We start from the raw sequence: 13,945 nt of genomic DNA, 5'->3' as shown, positions 1-13,945 counted from the left end.
ATACTCTCTCACCCCAACTCTCATTTGCCCTCTTTTTCACCTCTTGCACCTTTCTGTTGACCTCCTGCCTCTTTCTTTTATACATCTCCCACTCATTTGCACTATTTCCTGCAAAAATCCTCCGAATGCCTCTGTCTTCACTTTCACTAATAACCTTACTTCTTCATCCCATCACTGTGTGTATATATATATATATATATATATATATATATATATATATATATATTTATATATATATATATATATATATTTATTTCTTCTTTCATACTATTCGCCATTTCCCGCATTAGCGAGGTAGCGTTGAGAACAGAGGACTGGGCCCTTGAGGGAATATCCTCACCTGGGCCCCTTCTCTGTTCCCTCTTTAGGAAAATTAAAAAAAAAAGTGAGAGGGGAGGATTTCCAGCCCCCCGCTCCCTCCCCTTTTAGTCGCCTTCTACGACACGCAGGGAATACGTGGGAAGTATTCTTTCTCCCCTATCCCCAGGGATAATATATATATATATATATATATATATATATATATATATATATATATATATATATATATATATATATTTATTTATTTTATTATACTTTGTCGCTGTCTCCCGCGTTTGCGAGGTAGCGCAAGGAAACAGACGAAAGAAATGCCCCCCCCCCCCCATACACATGTATATACATACGTCCACACACGCAAATATACATACCTACACAGCTTTCCATGGTTTACCCAAACGCTTCACATGCCTTGATTCAATCCACTGACAGCACGTCAACCCCGGTATACCACATCGCTCCAATTCACTCTATTCCTTGCCCTCCTTTCACCCTCCTGCATGTTCAGGCCCCGATCACACAAAATCTTTTTCACTCCATCTTTCCACCTCCAATTTGGTCTCCCTCTTCTCCTCGTTCCCTCCACCTCCGACACATATATCCTCTTGGTCAATCTTTCCTCACTCATTCTCTCCATGTGCCCAAACCACTTCAAAACACCCTCTTCTGCTCTTTCAACCACGCTCTTTTTATTTCCACACATCTCTCTTACCCTTACGTTACTCACTCGATCAAACCGCCTCACACCACACATTGTCCTCAAACATCTCATTTCCAGCACATCCATCCTCCTGCGCACAACTCTATCCATAGCCCACGCCTCGCAACCATACAACATTGTTGGAACCACTATTCCTTCAAACATACCCATTTTTGCTTTCCGAGATAATGTTCTCGACTTCCACACATTCTTCAAGGCCCCCAGAATTTTCGCCCCCTCCCCCACCCTATGATCCACTTCCGCTTCCATGGTTCCATCCGCTGCCAGATCCACTCCCAAATATCTAAAACACTTCACTTCCTCCAGTTTTTCTCCATTCAAACTCACCTCCCAATTGACTTGACCCTCAACCCTACTGTACCTAATAACCTTGCTCTTATTCACATTTACTCTTAACTTTCTTCTTCCACACACTTTACCAAACTCAGTCACCAGCTTCTGCAGTTTCTCACATGAATCAGCCACCAGCGCTGTATCATCAGCGAACAACAACTGACTCACTTCCCAAGCTCTCTCATCCCCAACAGACTTCATACTTGCCCCTCTTTCCAAAACTCTTGCATTTACCTCCCTAACAACCCCATCCATAAACAAATTAAACAACCATGGAGACATCACACACCCCTGCCGCAAACCTACATTCACTGAGAACCAATCACTTTCCTCTCTTCCTACACGTACACATGCCTTACATCCTCGATAAAAACTTTTCACTGCTTCTAACAACTTATATATATATATATATATATATATATATATATATATTTTTTTTTTTAATTTCCAAAAGAAGGAACAGAGAAGGGGGCCAGGTGAGGATATTCCCTCAAGGAGCCCAGTCCTCTGTTCTTAACGCTACCTCGCTTATGCGGGAAATGGCGATAGTATGAAAGAAAGAAAAGAAAATATATATATATATATATATATATATATATATATATATATATATATATATATATATATATATATATATATATATCTTGCTGTACCCGTTTTCATCCACTGATGGTGATGCAGCCTCATTGAATATGACTTCATGTTTTCAGTCTTATTATGTACTGATAGAGTCAGGGAAGATTGATGTTTATCAATATATATATATATATATATATATATATATATATATATATATATATATATATATATATATATATATATATATATATATATATATATATATATATATATATATATATATATATATATATAAATTGTTTCTTACATTTTTCATATGTATATATATGTATGTGTGTGTGTGTGTATATGTGCGTATGTATGTGTATGTGTGTGTATGTGTATAAGTATATATATATGTATATTATCCCTGGGGATAGGGGTGAAAGAATACTTCCCACGTATTCCTCGCGTGTCGTAGAAAGCGACTAGAGGGGACGGGAGCGGGGGGCCAGAAATCCTCCCCTCCTTGTATTAACTTTCTAAAATGGGAAACAGAAGAAGGAGTCACGCGGGGAGTGCTCATCCTCCTCGAAGGCTCAGAGTGGGGTGCCTAAATGTGTGTGGATGTAACCAAGATGTGAAAAAAGGAGAGATAGGTAGTATGTTTGAGGAAAGGAACCTGGATGTTTTGGCTCTGAGTGAAACGAAGCTCAAGGGTAAAGGGGAAGAGTGGTTTGGGAATGTCTGGGGAGTAAAGTCAGGGGTTAGTGAGAGGACAAGAGCAAGGGAAGGAGTAGCAACACTCCTGAAACAGGAGTTGTGGGAGTATGTGATAGAATGTAAGAAAGTAAATTCTCGATTAATATGGGTAAAACTGAAAGTTGATGGAGAGAGGTGGGTGATTATTGGTGCATATGCACCCGGGCATGAGAAGAAAGATCATGAGAGGCAAGTGTTTTGGGAGCAGCTGAATGAGTGTGTTAGTGGTTTTGATGCACGAGACCGGGTTATAGTGATGGGTGATTTGAATGCAAAGGTGAGTAATGTGGCAGTTGAGGGAATAATTGGTATACATGGGGTGTTCAGTGTTGTAAATGGAAATGGTGAAGAGCTTGTAGATTTATGTGCTGAAAAAGGAGTGATGATTGGTAATACCTGGTTTAAAAAGCGAGATATACATAATTATACTTATGTAAGTAGGAGAGATGGCCAGAGAGCGTTATTGGATTACGTGTTAATTGACAGGCGTGCGAAAGAGAGACTTTTGGATGTTAATGTGCTGAGAGGTGCAACTGGAGGGATGTCTGATCATTATCTTGTGGAGGCTAAGGTGAAGATTTGTATGGGTTTTCAGAAAAGAAGAGTGAATGTTGGGGTGAAGAGGGTGGTGAGAGTAAGTGAGCTTGGGAAGGAGACCTGTGTGAGGAAGTACCAGGAGAGACTGAGTACGGAATGGAAAAAGGTAAGAACAATGGAAGTAAGGGGAGTGAAGGAGGAATGGGATGTATTTAGGGAATCAGTGATGGATTGCGCAAAAGATGCTTGTGGCATGAGAAGAGTGGGAGGTAGGTTCATTAGAAAGTGTAGTGAGTGGTGGGATGAAGAAGTAAGAGTATTAGTGAAAGAGAAGAGAGAGGCATTTGGACGATTTTTGCAGGGAAAAAATGCAATTGAGTGGGAGATGTATAAAAGAAAGAGACAGGAGGTCAAGAGAAAGGTGCAAGAGGTGAAAAAAAGGGCAAATGAGAGTTGGGGTGAGAGAGTATCATTAAATTTTAGCGAGAATAAAAAGATATTCTGGAAGGAGGTAAATAAAGTGCGTAAGACAAGGGAGCAAATGGGAACTTCAGTGAAGGGCGCAAATCGGGAGGTGATAACAATTAGTGGTGATGTGAGAAGGAGATGGAGTGAGTATTTTGAAGGTTTGTTGAATGTGTTTGATGATAGAGTGGCAGATATAGGGTGTTTTGGTCGAGGTGGTGTGCAAAGTGAGAGGGTTTGGGAAAATGATTTGGTAAACAGAGAAGAGGTAGTGAAAGCTTTGCGGAAGATGAAAGCCGGCAAGGCAGCAGGTTTGGATGGTATTTCAGTGGAATTTATTAAAAAAGGGGGTGACTGTATTGTTGAGGGGTTGGTAAGGTTATTTAATGTATGTATGACTCATGGTGAGGTGCCTGAGGATTGGCGGAATGCGTGCATAGTGCCATTGTACAAAGGCAAAGGGGATAAGAGTGAGTGCTCAAATTAAAGAGATATAAGTTTGTTGAGTATTCCTGGTAAATTATATGGGAGGGTATTGATTGAGAGGGTGAAGGCATGTACAGAGCATCAGATTGGGGAAGAGCAGTGTGGTTTCAGAAGTGGTAGAGGATGTGTGGATCAGGTGTTTGCTATGAAGAATGTATGTGAGAAATACTTAGAAAAGCAAATGGATTTGTATGTAGCATTTATGGATCTGGAGAAGGCATATGATAGAGTTGATAGAGATGCTCTGTGGAAGGTATTAAGAATATATGGTGTGGGAGGAAAGTTGTTAGAAGCAGTGAAAAGTTTTTATCGAGGATGTAAGGCATGTGTACGTGTAGGAAGAGAGGAAAGTGATTGGTTCTCAGTGAATGTAGGTTTGCGGCAGGGGTGTGTGATGTCTCCATGGTTGTTTAATTTGTTTATGGATGGGGTTGTTAGGGAGGTAAATGCAAGAGTTTTGGAAAGAGGGGCAAGTATGAAGTCTGTTGGGGATGAGAGAGCTTGGGAAGTGAGTCAGTTGTTGTTCGCTGATGATACAGCGCTGGTGGCTGATTCATGTGAGAAACTGCAGAAGCTGGTGACTGAGTTTGGTAGTGTGTGGAAGAAGAAAGTTAAGAGTAAATGTGAATAAGAGCAAGGTTATTAGGTACAGTAGGGTTGAGGGTCAAGTCAATTGGGAGGTGAGTTTGAATGGAGAAAAACTGGAGGAAGTGAAGTGTTTTAGATATCTGGGAGTGGATCTGGCAGCGGATGGAACCATGGAAGCGGAAGTGGATCATAGGGTGGGGGAGGGGGCGAAACTTCTGGGGGCCTTGAAGAATGTGTGGAAGTCGAGAACATTATCTCGGAAAGCAAAAATGGGTATGTTTGAAGGAATAGTGGTTCCAAAAATGTTGTATGGTTGCGAGGCGTGGGCTATGGATAGAGTTGTGCGCAGGAGGATGGATGTGCTGGAAATGAGATGTTTGAGGACAATGTGTGGTGTGAGGTGGTTTGATCGAGTGAGTAACGTAAGGGTAAGAGAGATGTGTGGAAATAAAAAGAGCGTGGTTGAGAGAGCAGAAGAGGGTGTTTTGAAGTGGTTTGGGCACATGGAGAGAATGAGTGAGGAAAGATTGACCAAGAGGATATATGTGTCGGAGGTGGAGGAACGAGGAGAAGAGGGAGACCAAATTGGAGGTAGAAAGATGGAGTGAAAAAGATTTTGTGTGATCGGGGCCTGAACATGCAGGAGGGTGAAAGGAGGGCAAGGAATTGAGTGAATTGGAGCGATGTGGTATACCGGGGTTGACGTGCTGTCAGTGGATTGAATCAAGGCATGTGAAGCGTCTGGGGTAAACCATGGAAAGCTGTGTAGGTATGTATATTTGCGTGTGTGGACGTATGTATATGCATGTGTATGGGGGGGGTTGGGCCATTTCTTTCGTCTGTTTCCATGCGCTACCTCGCAAACGCGGGAGACAGCGACAAAGCAAAAAAAAAAAAAAGACAAAAAAATATATATATATTGATATATATATATATATATATATATATATATATATATATATATATATATATATATATATATATATATATATATATATATATATATATATATATATATATATATATATATATATATATATAGAGAGAGAGAGAGAGAGAGAGAGAGAGAGAGAGATGCTCTCTGGAAGGTATTAAGAATATATGGTGTGGGAGGAAAGTTGTTAGAAGCAGTGAAAAGTTTTTATCGAGGATGTAAGGCATGTGTACGTGTAGGAAGAGAGGAAAGTGATTGGTTCTCAGTGAATGTAGGTTTGCGGCAGGGGTGTGTGATGTCTCCATGGTTGTTTAATTTGTTTATGGATGGGGTTGTTAGGGAGGTAAATGCAAGAGTTTTGGAAAGAGGGGCAAGTATGAAGTCTGTTGGGGATGAGAGAGCCTGGGAAGTGAGTCAGTTGTTGTCCGCTGATGATACAGCGCTGGTGGCTGATTCATGTGAGAAACTGCAGAAGCTGGTGACTGAGTTTGGAAAAGTGTGTGGAAGAAGAAAGTTCAGAGTAAATGTGAATAAGAGCAAGGTTATTAGGTACATTAGGGTTGAGGGTCAAGTCAATTGGGAGTTGAGTTTGAATGGAGAAAAACTGGAGGAAGTGAAGTGTTTTAGATATCTGGGAGTGGATCTGGCTGCGGATGGAACCATGGAAGCAGAAGTGGATCATAGGGTGGGGGAGGGGGCGAAACTTCTGGGGGCCTTGAAGAATGTGTGGAAGTCGAGAACATTATCTCGGAAAGCAAAAATGGGTATGTTTGAAGGAATAGTGGTTCCAACAATGTTGTATGGTTGCGAGGCGTGGGCTATGGATAGAGTTGTGCGCAGGAGGATGGATGTGCTGGAAATGAGATGTTTGAGGACAATGTGTGGTGTGAGGTGGTTTGATCGAGTGAGTAACGTAAGGGTAAGAGAGATATGTGGAAATAAAAAGAGCGTGGTAGAGAGAGCAGAAGAGGGTGTTTTGAAGTGGTTTGGGCACATGGAGAGGATGAGTGAGGAAAGATTGACCAAGAGGATATATGTGTCGGAGGTGGAGGGAACAAGGAGAAGAGGGAGACCAAATTGGAGGTGGAAAGATGGAGTGAAAAAGATTTTGTGTGATCGGGGCCTGAACATGCAGGAGGGTGAAAGGAGGGCAAGGAATAGAGAGAATTGGAGCGATGTGGTATACCGGGGTTGACGTGCTGTCAGTGGATTGAAGCAAGGCATGTGAAGCGTCTGGGGTAAACCATGGAAAGCTGTGTAGGTATGTATATTTGCGTGTGTGGACGTATGTATATACATGTGTATGGGGGGGGGGTTGTGCCATTTCTTTCGTCTGTTTCCTTGCGCTACCTCGCAAACGCGGGAGACAGCGACAAAGTATAATAAAAAAAAAAATATATATATATATATAAATATATATATATATATATATATATATATATATATATATATATATATATATATATATATATATATATATATATATATATATATATATATATATATATATATATATATATATATATATATATATATATATATATATATATATATATATATTTATATATATATATATATATATATATATATATATATGTTGGGGTGAAGAGGGTGGTGAGAGCAAATGAGCTTGGGAAGGAGACTTTTTAAAGGAAGTACCAGGAGAGACTGAGTACAGAATGGAAAAAGGTGAGAACAATGGAAGTAAGGGGAGTGGGGGGGGTGGGGGTGGGGGGGGTGGGGGTGGGGAATGGGATGTACTTAGGGAATCAGTGATGGATTGCGCAAAATATGCTTGTGGCATGAGAAGAGTGGGAGGTGGGTTGATTAGAAAGGGTGGTGAGTGGTGGGATGAAGAAGTAAGATTATTAGTGAAAGAGAAGAGAGAGGCATTTGGACGATTTTTGCAGGGAAAAAATGCAATTGAGTGGGAGATGTATAAAAGAAAGAGACAGGAGGGCAAGAGAAAGGTGCAAGAGGTGAAAAAGAGGGCAAATGAGAGTTGGGGTGAGAGAGTGTCATTAAATTTTAGGTAGAATAAAAAGATGTTCTGGAAGGAGGTAAATAAAGTGCGTAAGACAAGGGAGCAAATGGGAACTTCAGTGAAGGGCGCAAATCGGGAGGTGACAACAAGTAGTGGTGATATGAGAAGGAGATGGAGTGAGTATTTTGAATGTTTGTTGAATGTGTTTGATGATAGAGTGGCAGATATAGGGTGTTTTGGTCGAGGTGGTGTGCAAAGTGAGAGGGTTAGGGAAAATGATTTGGTAAACAGAGAAGAGGTAGTAAAAGCTTTGCGGAAGATGAAAGCCGGCAAGGCAGCAGGTTTGGATGGTATTGCAGTGGAATTTATTAAAAAAGGGGGTGACTGTATTATTGACTGGTTGGTAAGGTTATTTAATGTATGTATGACTCATGGTGAGTTGCCTGAGGATTGGCGGAATGCGTGAATAGTGCCATTGTACAAAGGCAAAGGGGATACGACTGAGTGCTCAAATTAAAGAGGTATAAGTTTGTTGAGTATTCCTGGTAAATTTTATGGGAGGGTATTGATTGAGAGGGTGAAGTCATGTACAGAGCACCAGATTGGGGAAGAGCAGTGTGGTTTCAAAAGTGGTAGAGCATGTGTGGATCAGGTGTTTCCTTTGAAGAATGTATGTGAGAAATACTTAGAAAAGCAAATGGATTTGTATGTAGCATTTATGGATCTGGAGTTGATAGAGATGCTCTGTGGAAGGTATTAAGAATATATGGTGTGGGAGGCAAGTTGTTAGAAGCAGTGAAAAGTTTTTATCGAGGATGTAAGGCATATGTACGTGTAGGAAGAGAGGAAAGTGATTGGTTCTCAGTGAATGTAGGTTTGCGGTAGGGGTGTGTGATGTCTCCATGGTTGTTTAATATGTTTATGGATGGGGTTGTTAGGGAGGTGAATGCAAGAGTTTTGGAAAGAGGGGCAAGTATGAAGTCTGTTGGGGATGAGAGAGCTTGGGAAGTGAGTCAGTTGATGTTCGCTGATGATACAGCGCTGGTGGCTGATTCATGTGAGAAACTGCAGAAGCTGGTGACTGAGTTTGGTAAAGTGTGTGAAAGAAGAAAGTTAAGAGTAAATGTGAATAAGAGCAGGTTATTAGGTACAGTAGGGTTGAGGGTCAAGTCAATTGGGAGGTAAGTTTGAATGGAGAAAAACTGGCGGAAGTAAAGTGTTTTAGATATCTGGGAGTGGATCTGGCAGCGGATGGAACCATGGAAGCGGAAGTGGATCATAGGGTGGGGGAGGGGGCGAAAATTCTGGGAGCCTTGAAGAATGTGTGGAAGTCGAGAACATTATCTCGGAAAGCAAAAATGGGTGTATTTGAAGGAATAGTGGTTCCAACAATGTTGTATGGTTGCGAGGCGTGGGCTATAGATAGATTTGTGCACAGGAGGATGGATGTGCTGGAAATGAGATGTTTGAGGACAATGTGTGGTGTGAGGTGGTTTGATCGAGTAAGTAACGTAAGGGTAAGAGAGATGTGTGGAAATAAAAAGAGCGTGGTGTAGAGAGCAGAAGAGGGTGTTTTGAAATGGTTTGGGCACATGGAGAGAATGAGTGAGGAAAGATTGACCAAGAGGATATATGTGTCGGAGGTGGAAGGAACGAGAAGTGGGCGATCACATTGGAGGTGGAAAGATGGAGTGAAAAAGATTTTGTGTGATCGGGGCCTGAACATGCAGGAGGGTGAAAGGAGGGCAAGGAATAGAGTGAATTGGATCGATGTGGTATACCGGGGTTGGCGTGCTGTCAGTGGATTGAATCAGGGCATTTGAAGCGTCTGGGGTAAACCATGGAAAGCTGTGTAGGTGTGTTTATTTGCGTGTGTGGACGTATGTATATACATGTGTATGGGGGTGGGTTGGGCCATTTCTTTCGTCTGTTTCCTTGCGCTACCTCGCAAACGCAGGAGACAGCGACAAAGCAAAAAAAAAAAAAAAATATATATATATATATTATTATTACTTTATTATTTTGCTTTGTCGCTGTCTCCTGCGTTAACGAGGTAGCGCAGGGAAACAGACGAAAGAATGGCCCAACCTGTCCACATACACATGTATATACATACACGTCCGCACACGCAAATATACATACCTATACCTCTCAATGTACACATATATATATACACACACTGACATATACATATATACACATGTACATAATTCATACTGTCTGCCTTTATTTGTTCCCATCGCTACCTCGCCACACATGGAATAACAACCCCCTCCCCCTTTATGTGTGCGAAGTAGCGCTAGGAAAAGACACCAAAGGCCCCATTCATTCACACACAGTCTCTAGCTGTCATGTAATAATGCACCGAAACCACAGCTCCCTTTCCACATCCAGGCCCCACACAACTTTCCATGGTTTACCCCAGACGCTTCACATGCCCTGGTTCAATCCATTGACAGCACGTCGACCCCGGTATACCATATCGTTCCAATTCACTCTATTCCTTGCAAGCCTTTCACCCTCCTGCATGTTCAGGCTCCGATCACACAAAATCTTTTTCACTCCATCTTTCCACCTCCAATTTGGTCTCCCACTTCTCCTCGTTCCCTCCACCTCTGACACATTTATCCTCTTGGTCAATCTTTCCTCACTCATTCTCTCCATGTGCCCAAACCATTTCAAAACACCCTCTTCTGCTCTCTCAACCAAGCTCTTTTAATTTCCACACATCTCTCTTACCTTTACGTTACTTACTCGATCAAACCACCTCACACCACATATTGTCCTCAAACATCTCATTTCCAGCACATCCACCCTCCTGCGCACAACTCTATCCATAGCCCTCGCCTCGCAACCATACAACATTGTTGGAACCACTATTCCTTCAAATACACCCATTTTTGCTTTCCGAGATAATGTTCTCGACTTCTAAACATTTTTCAAGGCTCCCAGAATATTCGCCCTCTCCCCCACCCTATGATTCACTTCCGCTTCCATGTTCCATCCGCTGCCAGATCTACTCCCAGATATCTAAAACACTTTACTTCCTCCAGTTTTTCTCCATTCAAACTTACCTCCCAATTGACTTGACCCTCAACCCTACTGTACCTAATAACCTTGCTCTTATTCACATTTACTCTTAACTTTCTTCTTTCACACACTTTACCAAACTCAGTCACCAGCTTCTGCAGTTTCTCACATGAATCAGCCACCAGCGATGTATTATCAGCGAACAACAACTGACTCACTTCCCAAGCTCTCTCATCCCCAACAGACTTCATACTTGCCCCTCTTTCCAAAACTCTTGCATTCACCTCCCTAACAACCCCATCCATAAACAAATTAAACAACCATGGAGACATCACACACCCCTGCCGCAAACCTACATTCACTGAGAACCAATCACTTTCCTCTCTTCCTACACGTACACATGCCTTACATCCTCGATAAAAACTTTTCACTGCTTCTAACAACTTGCCTCCCACACCATATATTCTTAAAACCTTCCACAGAGCATCTCTATCAACTCTATCATATGCCTTCTCCAGATCCAGAAATGCTACATACAAATCCATTTGTTTTTCTAAGCATTTCTCACATACATTCTTCAAAGCAAACACCGGATCCACACATCCTCTACCACTTCTGAAACCACACTGCTCTTCCCCAATCTGATGCTCTGTACATGACTTCACCCTCTCAATCAATACCCTCCCATATAATTTACCAGGAATACTCAACAAACTTATACCTCTGTAATTGGAGCACTCACTCTTATCCCCTTTGCCTTTGTACAATGGCACTATGGAAGCATTCCGCCAATTCTCAGGCACCTCACCATGAATTATACATACATTAAATAACCTTACCAACCAGTCAACAATACAGTCACCCCTTTTTTAATAAATTCCACTGAAATACCATCCAAACCTGCTGCCTTGCCGGCTTTCATCTTCCGCAAAGCTTTTACTACCTCTTCTCTATATAGCAAATCATTTTCCCTAACCCTCTCACTTTGCACACCACCTCGACCAAAACACCCTATATCTGCCACTCTATCATCAGACACATTCAACAAACCTTCAAAATACTCACGCCATCTCCTTCTCATATCACCACTACTTGTTATCACCTCCCCATTAGCCCCCTTCACTGAAGTTCCCACTTGCTCCCTTGTCTTACGCACTTTATTTACCTCCTTCCAGAACATCTTTTTATTCTCCCTAAAATTTACTGATAGTCTCTCACCCCAACTCTCATTTGCCCTTTTTTTCACCTCTTGCACCTTTCTCTTGACCTCCTGTCTCTTTCTTTTATACTTCTCCCACTCAATTGCATTTTTTCCCTGCAAAAATCGTCCAAATGCCTCTCTCTTCTCTTTCACTAATACTCTTACTTCTTCATCCCACCACTCACTACCCTTTCTAAACAGCCCACCTCCCACTCTTCTCATGCCACAAGCATCTTTTGCGCAATCCATCACTGATTCCCTAAATACATCCCATTCCTCCCCCACTCCCCTTACTTCCATTGTTCTCACCTTTTTCCATTCTGTACACAGTCTCTCCTGATACTTCCTCACACAGGTCTCCTTCCCAAGCTTACTTACTCTCACCACCTTCTTCACCCTAACATTCACTCTTCTTTTCTGAAAACCCATACAAATCTTCACCTTAGCCTCCACAAGATAATGATCAGACATCCCTCCAGTTGCACCTCTCAGCACATTGACATCCAAAAGTCTCTCTTTCGCACGCCTGTCAATTAACACGTAATCCAATAACGCTCTCTGGCCATCTCTCCTACTTACATAAGTATACTTATGTATATCTCGCTTTTTAAACCAGGTATTCCCAATCATCAGTCCTTTTTCAGCACATAAATCCACAAGCTCTTCACCATTTCCATTTACAACACTGAACACCCCATGCATACCAATTATTCCCTCAACTGCCACATTACTCACCTTTGCATTCAAATCACCCATCACTATAACCCGGTCTCGTGCATCAAAACCGCTAACACACTCATTTAGCTGCTCCCAAAACACTTGCCTCTCATGATCTTTCTTCTCATGCCCGGGTGCATATGCACCAATAATCACCCACCTCTCTCCATCAACTTTCAATTTTACCCATATTAATCGAGAATTTACTTTCTTACATTCTATCACATACTCCCACAACTCCTGTTTTAGGAGTATTGCTACTCCTTCCCTTGCTCTTGTCCTCTCACTAACCCCTGACTTCACTCCCCAGACATTTCCAAACCACTCTTCCCCTTTACCCTTGAGCTTCGTTTCACTCAGAGCCAAAACATCCAGGTTCCTTTCCTCAAACATACTACCTATCTCTCCTTTTTTCACATCTTGGTTACATCCACACACATTTAGGCACCCCACTCTGAGCCTTCGAGGAGGATGAGCACTCCCCGCGTGACTCCTTCTTCTGTTTCCCATTTCAGAAAGTTAATACAAGGAGGGGAGGATTTCCGGCCCCCCGCTCCCGGTATATATATATATATATATATATATATATATATATATATATATATATATATATATATATATATATATATATATATATAAATATATATATATATATATATATATATATATATATATATATATATATATATATATATATATATATATATATATATATATATATATATATATATATATATATATATATATATATATATATATATATATATATATATATATATATATATATATGTTTTGGGAGCAGCTGAAAGAGTGTGTTAGTGGTTTTGATGCACGAGACCGGGTTATAGTGATGGGTGATTTGAATGCAAAGGTGAGTAATGTGACAGTTGAGGGAATAATTGGTATACATGGAGTGTTCAGTGTTGTAAATGGAAATGGTGAAGAGCTTGTAGATTTATGTGCTGAAAAAGGACTGGTGATTGGGAATACTTGGTTTAAAAAGCGAGATATACATAAGTATACGTATGTAAGTTGGAGAGATGACCAGAGAGCGTTATTGGATTACGTGTTAATTGATAGACGCACGAAAGAGAGACTTTTAGATGTTAATGTGCTTAGAGGTGCAACTGGAGGGATGACTGATCATTATCTTCTGGAGGCGAAGGTGAAGATTTCTTGGGGTTTTCAGAAAAGAAGAGAGAATGTTGGGGTGAAGAGAGTGGTGAGAGTAAGTGAGCTTGAGAAGGAGACTTGTGTGAGGAAGTACCAGGAGAGACTGAGTACAGAATGGAAAAGGTATGAACAAATTAG

At 41.2% G+C, this 13,945-nt stretch overlaps 2 protein-coding genes across 3 annotated transcripts in view; one reads left to right on the top strand and one right to left on the bottom strand.

The window, feature by feature from the left end:
• The window catches only part of LOC139748840 (uncharacterized), a 349,230-nt gene that overhangs the window by 169,886 nt on the left and 165,399 nt on the right, over positions 1 to 13,945 (top strand). The gene's annotated exons all lie outside the window — the stretch shown is intronic.
• The window catches only part of LOC139748824 (probable G-protein coupled receptor AH9.1), a 28,411-nt gene that overhangs the window by 659 nt on the left and 13,807 nt on the right, over positions 1 to 13,945 (bottom strand). The gene's annotated exons all lie outside the window — the stretch shown is intronic.

The sequence above is a fragment of the Panulirus ornatus genome, chromosome 1 (assembly GCF_036320965.1).
Source record: "Panulirus ornatus isolate Po-2019 chromosome 1, ASM3632096v1, whole genome shotgun sequence".
NCBI lineage: Eukaryota > Metazoa > Arthropoda > Malacostraca > Decapoda > Palinuridae > Panulirus > Panulirus ornatus.
The sequence above is the reverse complement of the archived record's forward strand: the minus strand, read 5'-3'. Positions and strand labels throughout refer to the sequence as shown.